This window comes from Triticum urartu, chromosome 2A, assembly GCF_056163025.1.
Source record: "Triticum urartu cultivar PI428250 chromosome 2A, HENAU_Tu73, whole genome shotgun sequence".
Taxonomy (NCBI): domain Eukaryota; kingdom Viridiplantae; phylum Streptophyta; class Magnoliopsida; order Poales; family Poaceae; genus Triticum; species Triticum urartu.
The window spans coordinates 48791703-48805275 of record NC_141874.1 but is presented as its reverse complement, the minus strand read 5'-3'; the positions used below and the strand labels follow the sequence as shown (position 1 = coordinate 48805275).

Below are 13573 nucleotides of genomic sequence, written 5' to 3'. Positions count from 1 at the left end.
TCGGTCCCAACCGGATACACCCATGCCCCCGGACCAGGTGGCATGCCTACCGGCTACAACCGGTATCTTCCACCATGGCCTCTCTGTACGGTGTGTGCCAAGACAAGGGCTAACAACTTACTGAACCATACCCCACCTATGGTAGGGACCAGTGGCAGTACGAAACAAGTATGGGGGTTACCGGAACAAGACTCGATCTATGGCCGACTCAGGAGGCTTATGAGTCCCCTGCATGACATGTATATCAAATATATTTCAACCGACGAAATCACCACCATTATACCTTACTATGCCATACCGGACATAACCGTCCCGACAGGGACCGGCGACAAGCTCACTCCTACCCAAGGCAGAGGCTTTCCCGGATTCCTTTCCGGCATGCATGCAAGGCACATGAGGATGATTACCATCACAAGTATATACATTCGCAACAGCAAGGAAAATCACTAATATGCATTCATGCAAATGATCGTATCACCACATAAAATAACGAGTTCTCCGAAATGAGGTGGTGCTATAATCGTATCAACTAACACACCAGAAATATTATGCCAGGGTTCAAGACCCTTGCCTTCAAGGTGTGGAGAGGTGGGGGTGCTCTCCAAAACTTTTGAAAGTTTTCTTCCTCTCTCCAAAATCCTATTTTCAATAAGTTTGAATTAACACACAATTTCAAAACAGCACAAAAAAGTTGTTTGAAATTTTTTCAAATAAATATGATAAAAAACTAGACAAAAATTTAAAGAGGACAGAAAAAGAATCAATCAAAAATCATGTTTAAAAGTTATAAGAGTTTTAATTTAGGGACTCATCTGTAATGAAACAGAAAGTTCCCAGGGGCTAACTTATAAAAACAGAAAACGATTCGATTGAAAATACGCCGGCCCATAGGGGTGACGTACTTTGGCAGAAGACGCCTTCAGAAAACGGTTCGTTTAAAAAGAACTGAGAGGCTGACGGGCGGGTCCCACCCGTCAGGTTTGAATTTTCAAACGGGGGACGAAGCTCGTCGGCGCCCGAGAGCCGCGGTGGTCGCCGGCGGCGATCCACGGCAAGGCAGGGAGATCGGAGAGTACCTCCGTGTTCAGGGCGCCATTCTGCGTCTATGGGAGGTGGTGGTGGTCGCCGGCGAGTACCACGTCGACGACGACGCTGGCTCCGGCGGACGGCGATTTGGGTGGTTGTGGACCTCGTCGGAGAGAGCTGTGAAGATCAAATTGGAGTGGGGGTTAGACTCTTAGTTGCTCGAGAGGGTTGCTGACGAAGTTGGGCCGCCGGAGACGGCCTCACCGGAGCCAATCGAGGTGTAGGCCGAGGCGGAACGGGGCGGCCGGAGTCGGGGAAGAAGGGCCCCTCGAGGCTCCTCCAGTGGCCAGGCAGGGTCTAGTGAGATGGTGGAGTTGTGCGGGGGCGAGAGTGTTGGAAAGGGCAAGGGTAAAAAGAACTTCAAGAAGGATGGCAAAGGAGTTGCCGCGCCCGGCAAGCAAGCTGCCGGGAAGAAGCCAAAGAATGGACCCAAGCCCGAGACTGAGTGCTTTTATTGCAAGGGAAGTGGTCACTGGAAGCGGAACTGCCCCAAATACTTAGCGGACAAGAAGGCCGGCAAAACAAAAGGTATATGTGATATACATGTAATTGATGTGTACCTTACCAGTACTCGTAGTAGCTCTTGGGTATTTGATACCGGTGTAGTAGCTCTGCGGAATAAGCGGAGACTGGCGAAGGACGAGGTGACAATGCGCGTTGGGAATGGTTCCAAGGTCGATGTGATCGCCGTCGGCACGCTGCCTCTTCATTTACCTACGGGATTAGTTTTAAACCTCAATAATTGTTATTTAGTGCCAGCTTTGAGCATGAACATTGTATCGAGATCTCGTTTAATTCGAGATGGCTACTCATTTAAATCCGAGAATAATGGTTGTTCTATTTATATGAGAGATATGTTTTATGGTCATGCTCCTATGGTGAATGGTTTATTCTTAATGAATCTCGAGCGTAATGCTACACATGTTCATAGTGTGAATACCAAAAGATGTAAGGTTGATAATGATAGTACCACATACTTGTGGCACTACCGCCTTGGTCACATAGGTGTCAAACGCATGAAGAAGCTCCATGCAGATGGACTTTTAGAGTCTCTTGATTATGAATCATTTGACACGTGCGAACCATGCCTCATTTGACACATGCGAACCATGTCTCTTGATTATGAATCGTTATGTTCTCATCCTCACTGATGACTTGAGTAGATATGGGTATATCTACTTAATGAAACACAAGTCTGAAACCTTTGAAAAGTTCAAGGAATTTCAGAGTGAGGTTGAGAATCAACGTGACAGGAAAATCAAGTTTCTACGATCAGATCGTGGAGGAGAATACTTGAGTCACGAATTTGGCACACACTTAAGAAAATGTGGAATAGTTTCACAACTCACGCCGCCTGGAACACCTCAGCGTAATGGTGTGTCCGAATGTCGTAATCCCACTCTATTAGATATGGTACGATCTATGATGTCTCTTACCGATTTATCGCTATCTTTTTGGGGCTATGCTTTAGAGACTGCCGCATTCACTTTAAATAGGGCTCCGTCGAAATCCGTTGAGACGACACCGTTTGAATTATGGTTTGGGAAGAAACCTAAGCTGTCATTTCTGAAAGTTTGGGGATGCGATGCTTATGTCAAGAAACTTCAACCTGAAAAGCTCGAACCCAAGTCAGAAAAATGCGTCTTCATAGGATACCCTAAAGAAACTGTTGGGTATACCTTCTACCTCAGATCCGAAGGCAAGATCTTTGTTGCCAAGAATGGATTCTTTCTAGAGAAAGAGTTTCTCTCGAGAGAAGTAAGTGGGAGGAAAGTAGAACTTGATGAAGTGTTACCTCTTGAACCGGAAAATGGCACAACTCAAGAAAATGTTCCTGAGGTGCCTGCACCAACTAGAGAGGAAGTTATTGATGATGATCAAGATACTTCTGATCAAGCTCCTACTGAAATTCGAAGGTCCACAAGGACACGTTCTGCACCAGAGTGGTACGGTAACCCTGTCTTGGAAATCATGTTGTTAGACAACGGTGAACCTTCGAACTATGAAGAAGCGATGGTGGGCCCGGATTCCAACAAATGGCCAGAAGCCATGAAATCCGAGATAGGATCCATGTATGAAAACGAAGTATGGACTTTGACTGACTTGCCCGTTGAACGGCGAGCCATAGAAAATAAATGGATCTTTAAGAAGAAGACAAACGCGGATGGTAATGTAACCATCTATAAAGCTCGGCTTGTCACTAAGGGTTATCGACAAGTTCAAGGGGTTGACTACGATGAGACTTTCTCACCGGTACCGAAGCTGAAGTCCGTCCGAATCATGTTAGCAATTGCCGCATTCTACGATTATGAGATATGGCAAATGGACGTCAAAACGGCATTCCTTAATGGTTTCCTTAAGGAAGAATTGTATATGATACAACCGGAAGGTTTTGTCGATCCTAAGAATGCTGACAAGGTGTGCAAGCTCCAGCGCTCGATTTATGGGCTGGTGCAAGCATCTCGGAGTTGGAACATTCGCTTTGATGAGATGATCAAAGCGTTTGGGTTTACGCAGACTTATGGAGAAGCCTGTGTTTACAAGAAAGTGAGTGGGAGCTCTGTAGCATTTCTCATATTATATGTAGATGACATACTTTTGATGGGAAATGATATAGAACTCTTGGACAGCATCAAGGCCTACTTGAATAAGAGTTTTTCAATGAAGGACCTTGGAGAAGCTGCTTATATATTAGGCATCAAGATCTATAGAGATAGATCAAGACGCCTCATAGGTCTTTCACAAAGCACATACCTTGATAAGATATTGAAGAAGTTCAATATGGATCAGTCTAAGAAGGGGTTCTTTCCTGTGTTGCAAAGTGTGAAATTGAGCTCAGCTCAATGTCCGACCACGGCAGAAGATATAGAAGAGATGAGTGTCATCCCCTATGCCTCAGCCATAGGTTCTATTATGTATGCCATGCTGTGTACCAGACCTGATGTAAACCTAGCCGTAAGTTTGGTAGGAAGGTACCAAAGTAATCCCGGCAAGGAACACTGGACAGCGGTCAAGAATATCCTGAAGTACCTGAAAAGGACTAAGGAAATGTTTCTCATTTATGGAGGTGACGAAGAGCTCGTCGTAAAGGGTTACGTCGACGCTAGCTTCGACACAGATCTAGATGACTCTAAGTCACAAACTGGATACGTGTATATTTTGAATGGTGGGGCAGTAAGCTGGTGCAGTTGCAAGCAGAGCGTCGTGGCGGGATCTACATGTGAAGCGGAGTACATGGCAGCCTCGGAGGCAGCGCATGAAGCAATTTGGGTGAAGGAGTTCATCACCGACCTAGGAGTCATACCCAATGCGTCGGGGCCGATCAAGCTCTTCTGTGACAACACTGGAGCTATTGCTCTTGCCAAGGAGCCCAGGTATCACAAGAAGACAAGGCACATCAAGCGTCGCTTCAACTCCATTCGTGAAAATGTTCAAGATGGAGACATAGAGATTTGTAAAGTACATACGGACCTGAATGTAGCGGATCCGTTGACTAAACCTCTCCCTGGAGCAAAACATGATCAACACCAGAATTCCATGGGTGTTCGATTCATCACAATGTAACTAGATTATTGACTCTACTGCAAGTGGGAGACTGTTGGAAACATGCCCTAGAGGTAATAATAAAAGCATTATTATTATATTTCCTTGTTCATGATAATTGTCTTTATTCATGCTATAATTGTATTATCCGGAAATCGTAATACATGTGTGAATAATAGACACCAACATGTCCCTAGTAAGCCTCTAGTTGACTAGCTCGTTGATCAACAGATAGTCATGATTTCCTGACTATGGACATTGGATGTCATTGATAACGAGATCACATCATTAGGAGAATGATGTGATGGACAAGACCCAATCCTAAACATAGCATAAGATCGTATAGTTCGTTTGCTAGAGTTTTCCAATGTCAAGTATCTTTTTCTTAGACCATGAGATCGTGTAACTCCCGGATACCGTAGGAGTGCTTTGGGTGTGCCAAACGTCACAACGTAACTGGGTGACTATAAAGGTATACTACGGGTATCTCCGAAAGTGTCTGTTGGGTTGACACGGATCAAGACTGGGATTTGTCACTCTGTATGATGGAGAGGTATCACTGGGCCCACTCGGTAATGCATCATCATAATGAGCTCAAAGTGACCAAGTGTCTGGTCACGGGATCATGCATTATGGTACGAGTAAAGTGACTTGCCGGTAACGAGATTGAACGAGGTATTGGGATACCGACGATCGAATCTCGGGCAAGTAACATATCGATTGACAAAGGGAATTGTATACAGGGTTGCTTGAATCCTCGACATCGTGGTTCATCCGATGAGATCATAGAGGAGTATGTGGGAGCCAACATGGGTATCCAGATCCCGCTGTTGGTTATTGACCGGAGAGCGATCTCGGTCATGTCTACATGTCTCCCGAACCCGTAGGGTCTACACACTTAAGGTTCGGTAACGCTAGGGTTGTAGGGATATGTATATGCAGTAACCCGAATGTTGTTTGGAGTCCCGGATGAGATCCCGGACATCACGAGGAGTTCCGGAATGGTCCGGAGGTAAAGATTTATATATGGGAAGTCCTGTTTCGGGCATCGGGACAAGTTTCAGGGTTATCGGTATTGTACCGGGACCACCGGAAGGGTCCCGGGGGTCCACCGGGTGGGGCCACCTGTCCCGGGGGGCCACATGGGCTGTAGGGGGTGCGCCTTGGCCTACATGGGCCAAGGGCACCAGCCCCAAGAGGCCCATGCGCCTAGGGTTTCAAGGGAGGAAGAGTCCTAGGAGGGGAAGGCACCTCCTAGGTGCCTTGGGGAGGAGGGATTCCTCCCCCTTGGCCGCACCCCCTAGGAGATTGGATCTCCTAGGGCCGGCGCGCCCCCCTAGGCCCTCCTATATATAGTGGGGGAAGGAGGGCTTTTCATCCACGCCTTTGGTTGCCTCCTTCTCCCTCTCCAACACCTCCTCCTCCTCCATAGTGCTTGGCGAAGCCCTGACGGAGTACTGCAGCTCCACCATCACCACGCCGTCGTGTTGCTGCTGGAGCCATCTTCCTCAACCTCTCCTTCCCTCTTGCTGAATCAAGAAGAAGGAGACGTTACGCTGACCGTACGTGTGTTGAACGCGGAGGTGTCGTCCGTTCGGTGCTAGGATCTCCGGTGATTTGGATCACGTCGTGTTCGACTACATCATCCCCGTTCTTTGAACGCTTCCACTCGCGATCTACAAAGGTATGTAGATGCATCCGATCACTCGTTGCTAGATGAACTCATAGATGGATCTTGGTGAAACCGTAGGAAAATTTTTGTTTTCTGCAACGTTCTCCAACAGAGAGCGGGCTCGGGGGTGCTATATATAGCCGGCCCGAGGCGGTTGCCGTGAACGGGATAAGTCCGGCGAGTGATTACGGCGGCGCTGTGGTTGGGCAGTTGGATTAGGGGCTTGGGCATCGACTAGATGAAGTAACAAGCCCATCCCGGTGCGTAACTCAGCAAGGGGGAGGAGGTTACGGCCTGTCCCAACAGAACGGCCGTGCGGCACGTCGGCGGCAGGGAGCGCGCCCTGCGCGTGCCAGGCCACGGCGACGGTGCTGCATGCGTGCGCTGGCAAGGGAGACGGCCACGCGGAGCTCCCAGGTGGCTTGGACGGTGCAGAACGGCGTTGTGCCGTAGGGTGCCTTCTGTCGGCCGCCACGGGAGGTCCCGATGCCGCAGAAGACGCCGGCGAGGGCGGGCCAGCGTGCCACCGACGCCAGGAACCGGCCAAGCGTGCGTGCGGTGCTTCGGACAGGGAGGAGGGGCTGTGCGCAACGCGCCAGGCGCACTGTCGACGCGTGACTGAACTCTGACGAAGGAAAAACGACACTGAACTCTGAAACTCTGAACTTTTCTGAAAATGCAGGGAAACAGTGCCGGCCAGGTGTTCGACAGAATGATTTTGGCATGTGGAGAACTTTCCTTGATCTGAATTTTGGTGGGGTGGCCTCTCATTGCACCTGGAGGCTGCCTGAATTTTGGTAGAATTTTTGGAGAAGAGAAGACATGAATTTCACCAAATTTGAAAAATCTGGTCCAAACTTGCAGAGGCTGAAACTTGAAAATTTTGAAATAGAAGAAGAGTGGATCTTGATGGTTCTAGGTTGTGGGTGCTAAGGACTATCCAGAGGAGTTGGTTTGAGATCAAAACTCAAAGGAAATTAGGTACTTGCTTTGCAAATCACCTAGGCTTAAAATAATTGACAGAATTGTTTTGGGGAATAGAATAAATGAAATAAAATCCAAAAATGGGTTGGACTTGTTGGAACAGAATGAAAATGAGGTTGATTCACTCAAAAACTTCAAATAACATCATTGGGTTTTTTTTGCATAAAGTTGAATCATAAGCTACTATCAACATCCCATAATTTTGGTGGAGGCTAGAAAGAAATATTTAAATGGGTTGTAGTGCAAAATTGCACTCTAGACCAGAGAAGAAAAATTGATGCAGAGCTCAAAATATTACATGAATAAAAGATATTTTTGCATAAAAGTGATTTAAAAACATCACATGACATCTCCAAATTTTGGTTGGAACTTTAAGTGAATTTATCAAATGGTTGTAGTTCAAATATGGCCATGTAACCTTGAAAACCAATTTTCAAGAAAATAAAGATCAGGCAAATTAATTATGTAATTAGTTCTACTAATAAAAGAAGAGTTTTTCTTGAGAGGTTAAACAAGTCCAATAACATATTTTGCAAAGTTTTCATTTTGGGAAAAAAACTCCATAATAACAAGGGAGAAGAAGGTTCAAAAATAAAAAGGGAACCCAGAAAATAAAAATTTTAATTTCCTGGCAAAATTTTAATTAACGAACAAAGTTAAAATTTTGGGGTGTCACAGTTATGTTTCCTAACCATGGACAAAGAGTTGTTATTTGATTAACGGGATCACATCATTAGTTGAATGATCTGATTGACATGACCCATTCCATTAGCTTAGCACCCGATCGTTTAGTATGTTGCTATTGCTTTCTTCATGACTTATACATGTTCCTATGACTATGAGATTATGCAACTCCCGTTTGCCGGAGGAACACTTTGTGTGCTACCAAACGTCACAACGTAACTGGGTGATTATAAAGGAGCTCTACAGGTGTCTCCAAAGGTACATGTTGGGTTGGCGTATTTCGAGATTAGGATTTGTCACTCCGAATGTCGGAGAGGTATCTCTGGGCCCTCTCGGTAATGCACATCACTTAAGCCTTGCAAGCATTGCAACTAATGAGTTAGTTGCGGGATGATGTATTACGGAACGAGTAAAGAGACTTGCCGGTAACGAGATTGAACTAGGTATTGGATACCGACGATCGAATCTCAGGCAAGTAACATACCGATGACAAAGGGAACAACGTATGTTGTTATGCGGTCTGACCGATAAAGATCTTCGTAGAATATGTAGGAGCCAATATGGGCATCCAGGTCCCGCTATTGGTTATTGACCGGAGACGTGTCTCGGTCATGTCTACATTGTTCTCGAACCGTAGGGTCCGCACGCTTAAGGTTTCGATGACAGTTATATTATGAGTTTATGAGTTTTGATGTACCGAAGGAGTTCGGAGTCCCGGATGAGATCGGGGACATGACGAGGAGTCTCGAAATGGTCGAGACGTAAAGATCGATATATTGGACGACTATATTCGGACATCGGAAAGGTTCCGAGTGATTCGGGTATTTTTCGAAGTACCGGGGAGTTACGGGAATACGGGGGAGAAGTATTGGGCCTTATTGGGCCATACGGGAAAGAGAGAGGGGCTGCCTAGGGCAGGCCGCGCGCCCCCCAAGGCCTAGTCCGAATTGGACTAGGGGGAGGGGTTGCGCCCCCTCCTTCCTTCCCTTCTCCCTTCCCCTTCCTTGTCTCCTACTCCTACTACATGGAAGGACTCCTAGTTGGACTAGGAAAGGGGGAATCCTACTCCGGAGTAGGACTCCCCTAGGGCGCGCCATAGAGAGGGCCGGCCCTCCCCTCCTCCACTCCTTTATATACGGGGGCAGGGGGCACCCCATAGACACACAAGTTGATCTTCATGATCGTTCCTTAGCCGTGTGCGGTGCCCCCCTTCCACCATATTCCACCTCGGTCATATTGTAACAGTGCTTAGGCGAAGCCCTGCGACGGTTGAACATCAAGATCGTCACCACGCCGTCGTGCTGACGGAACTCCTCCCCGAAGCTTTGCTGGATCAGAGCCCGGGGAGCGTCATCGAGCTGAACGTGTGCCAAGAACTCGGAGGTACCGGAGTAACGGTGCTTGGATCGGTTGGACCGGGAAAACGTACGACTACTTCCTCTACGTTGCATCAACGCTTCCGCTTCGGTCTACGAGGGTACGTAGACAACATTCTCCCATCTCGTTGCTATGCATCACCATGATCTTGCGTGTGCGTAGGAATTTTTTTGAAATTACTACGTTTCCCAACACCTTTTGGGTATAACCCTTAGCCACGAGCCGAGCATTATACTTTTCAATAGTACCATCAGGCCTAAGCTTCTTCTTGAATACCCATTTGCATCCTATAGGTTTGCACCCATAAGGATGATCAGTTATCTCCCAAGTTTCATTTGCCAAGATGGAATCCATCTCGCTACGAACCGCTTCCTTCTAGTAGTTAGCATCTTCAAATGCATAGGCCTCTGAAATAGAACTGGGAGTGTCATCTATGAGGTACACAAGAAAATCATCACCAAATGACTTTGCAGTCCTCTGTCTCTTGCTCCTAATAGGAACTTCATTGTTCTCCTCCACAGGACTTTCAAAGTGTTCCATCGAAATTGTAGGTTCGATAATTGTAACTGGTTCCTGATTCGATGAACTAGGCATCTTCTGATTAGATGAGGTAGCCATATCCTTCATGGGAAAGATATCTTCAAAGAAAGTCGCATCATTCGACTCCATGATCGTACCGACATGCATGTCAGGTACCTCAGATTTTACAACCAAGAATCTATAGCCAATGCTATGAAAAGCATATCCCAGGAAAACACAATCCACAGTCTTTGGTCCAAACTTCCGCTTCTTTGAAATTGGAGAATTGACTTTCGCCAAACAACCCCATGTTCGCAGATAAGAGAGTTTTAACCTTTTCTTCTCCCATTTCTCAAATGGAGTTATCTCTTTGTTCTTTGTGGGGACTCGGTTCAGGACATGACATGCTGTCAATATCGCCTCCCCCCACCATGCCTTGGAGAGACCCGATGTATCTAACTTGGCGTTAACCAAATCAGTTAGAGTACGGTTCTTTCTTTCGGCCACCCCATTTGACTGAGGTGAGTAGGAAGGAGTCCTCTCATGGATTATACCATGTTCCGCACAAAAAGCATCAAACTCATTGGAAAAATACTCTCCATCACGGTCGGACCTAAGCCTCTTGATTTTTCGATCAAGTTGGTTTTCCACTTCAGCTTTATAGATCTTGAAAAAGTTCAAAGCCTCATCCTTAGATTTCAGAAGATACACACGGCAGTATCTAGTGGAGTCATCAATTAATGTCATGAAATATTTTTTTCCACCTTTTGTCAACACACCATTTATTTCACATAGATCTGAATGTATGAGCTCTAGTGGTGCAAGATTTCTTATTTCCGCAGTCGTGTGAGACTTACGAGGTTGCTTAGCTTGCACACACACTTGACACTTAGATCCCTTGACGGTGGTGAAACTAGGGATTAAGTTCAACTTCGCTAGTCGCGACATGCAACCAAAGTTAACATGACAAAGACATGAATGCCACACATTGGATTCACTATTGTTGCAAATATGATTAACAACTTTATTACAAACGTCTGATAAGGATAAACGAAACAAGCCTCCTGACTCATAGCCTTTACCAACAAAGGTTCCATACTTGGATATTACAAATTTATTCGACTCAAAGACAAGCTTGTAGCCATCTCTACACAGAAGAGATCCGCTAACAAGATTTTTATTGACAGAGGGGCCATAATGCATGTTCTTCAGCCGCACGATCTTCCCCAAAGTAAACTTCAGATCAACCGTGCCAACACCACGAACAGAAGCACTTGAACCGTTGCCCATCAGCACGGTTGAAGTCCCTGCGGTCTGATAAGACGAAAACATGGAAATATCACCGCATACATGCACATTAGCACCCGTGTCAATCAACCAGTCAGGAGAATGACATACTGAAAGAATAGTGGGAAATATACCATACCCAGCATCCTTCATGTCAGTGTCTCCAATGAAAACATTAGCGGTCTTGCCGCCTTTCCCAGGATGACGCTTGTCATAGCGATTAGGGCAACTAGGAGCCCAATGATCAGGATCCCCACACACATGACAAGCACCTTTCTTCTTGCCATTCTTCTTCTTGAAGTTCGTGTGTTGCACAGCCTTGTTCTTCCCATCAAACTTAGTTTTTCCATCAAACTTGCCCTTGTTCTTGAACTTGTGGGGCTGGAAGTTCTGCTTCTGTACCACATTGGCACTAGATCCTCCCTCAATACCTCGAGCACGTGTGTCCTTTTCTCTCGCCTTTTCTTTCACATCAAGAGTGTCAATGAGATCCGGGATGGAAAACTCCTGCCTCTTATGCTTCAGCAAGGTAGCAAAGTTCCTCCATGAAGGAGGAAGCTTAGTGATGATACCTCCGGCAACAAACTTGTCCGGTAGCATACAACTGAAGTGCTCAAGTTCTCTAGCAAATGACTATATCTCATGAGCTTGCTCAACCACGGAGCGCTCTTCAGTCATCCTGTAATCATAGAATTGCTCCATGATGTACAACTCAGTGCCAGCATCCGAGACCCCAAACTTGGCCTCGAGTGTATCCCACATATCTTTTCTATTATCAATTGACGCATAAGCATCAACTATGTTCTCACCAAGAACACTCAAGAGAGCAGCCTTAAACAGAGTATCCATTTTCTGAAAAGTTTATGCCTGTTGAGCATCAAGCTCTCCTTCAGGTTTGCCGAGAGTGGCGTCATAGCAACTCATGGTTTGAAACCATAAGACTGCTCTCACGCGCCACCTCTTATAGTGGATACCCTCAAACATAGGAGGTCTCATGGAAGCAGCAAAACCACTTGGGGTAAATTGCCTATAATAAGGTTTTTGGATTGTTGGAAATATGAGCAATTTACCAAATGATTTTATTAACAGAAATACTAGATAAAGCATGACTAATATAGTAGAGATAAAACAAGTCATGCGTTCTGACAGAGAGAAGGTAAATAGCTTCTGCATATATGAACCGTAGCCTATCATATCTAAAGCAGACAGTATAGCAAGTAGCATATATGAAGTAGAACCTATCATGTGTAGGACAAGGAGTAGAACAAGGAACTGCGGCAGAACCTTTAACAGGAAAGACAAGAACACGTACGGGACAGCAGCAGCAGAAGCGCTGGACTTGGGGTCGGTGTCCTCGCCTGCCATGTCGTCGAGGAGGTCGTGGACGTCGGGGAAGTAGTCATCGGCGACCGGATCGTCCGTGATGAAGCAGCCAGTAGTCGCGCTGAGCGCTCCCCAAAAACCTTATCACCCTTCTCCCGTACAGGACTCAAAATGTGCGGTTTCGGAGGCCTACTGTCCGGACCTGCGGTGCACGCCGCAAGACGGGATGGGGAAGAACGTAGCAGCAGCGCAGTGGTCGGAACTTTGTGGCGAGAGGAAGAGGAGCTTCTGTTGTGTCTCTCTGGAGAGGAGCGACCTCTCTTATATAGGCACAGGAGAAGGACGCGAAGAGGCAGCGGTAGGAGGTGAAGCAACGAAGGGAGACGAAGCGAACAGGCAGCGGCCCACGTGACCTTTCGTATACCCGTCGTGCGTGGTAAAAATTTAGATATCGGCTCGGCTCATTCCCGTCGTGACGTGGCGTGGCGTGGCGTGGCGAGGCGGGTGGCGGAGAAGGAGCGCGCGTGGATATCCCTCTTGTTTTCATGCTCGTACAAGTGGGGAAAGAACCTTCCTTATAAGAAGGTCCAACTCCCACTAAACTAGCAATGTGGGACTAAACTTTAGTAGTATCCCTTGCCTTGCACAAATGGGCTAAGTGGGCCTCTAGGATTTATTAGGAATTTCTGAAATAGTTATTGGGCTGCCCAAAATAGACTAAATTCCAGCACATCCTAGGTCCTTGAACTATTTTGAAGGTGTCATGTAGGTTCTCAAACTATGAAAAATGTCATCTAGGTCTTCAGAAATTCTTGAAGTGTAATAGGTGTGTGTATATGTGACACCTCTGAAATAGTTCAAGCACCTACGTGACACATTTGAAATAGTTTGAGGACCAGAATAGTTCAAGAATCTATGTGACATCTCTGAAATAGTTTGAGGACCAATGATGCACTTCACTCCGCCGGAGGGCTGGTTCGGCGTTTGTCCCAACACACACTACACCAGGAGAGATTTGGGGGTGCTGCAAGCCAAGGGAAGTAGGCGAGCTCTGATGAAGCTACAACCGACACCTGCAGTGATAGAACCGGGTGCTGG

General features: G+C 46.5%; 1 pseudogene; it reads right to left on the bottom strand.

Moving 5' to 3' along the window:
* Positions 1-1084: 1084 nt before the first annotated feature.
* LOC147983583 (uncharacterized) lies at positions 1085-11857 on the bottom strand (annotated as a pseudogene).
* Positions 11858-13573: the final 1716 nt, after the last annotated feature.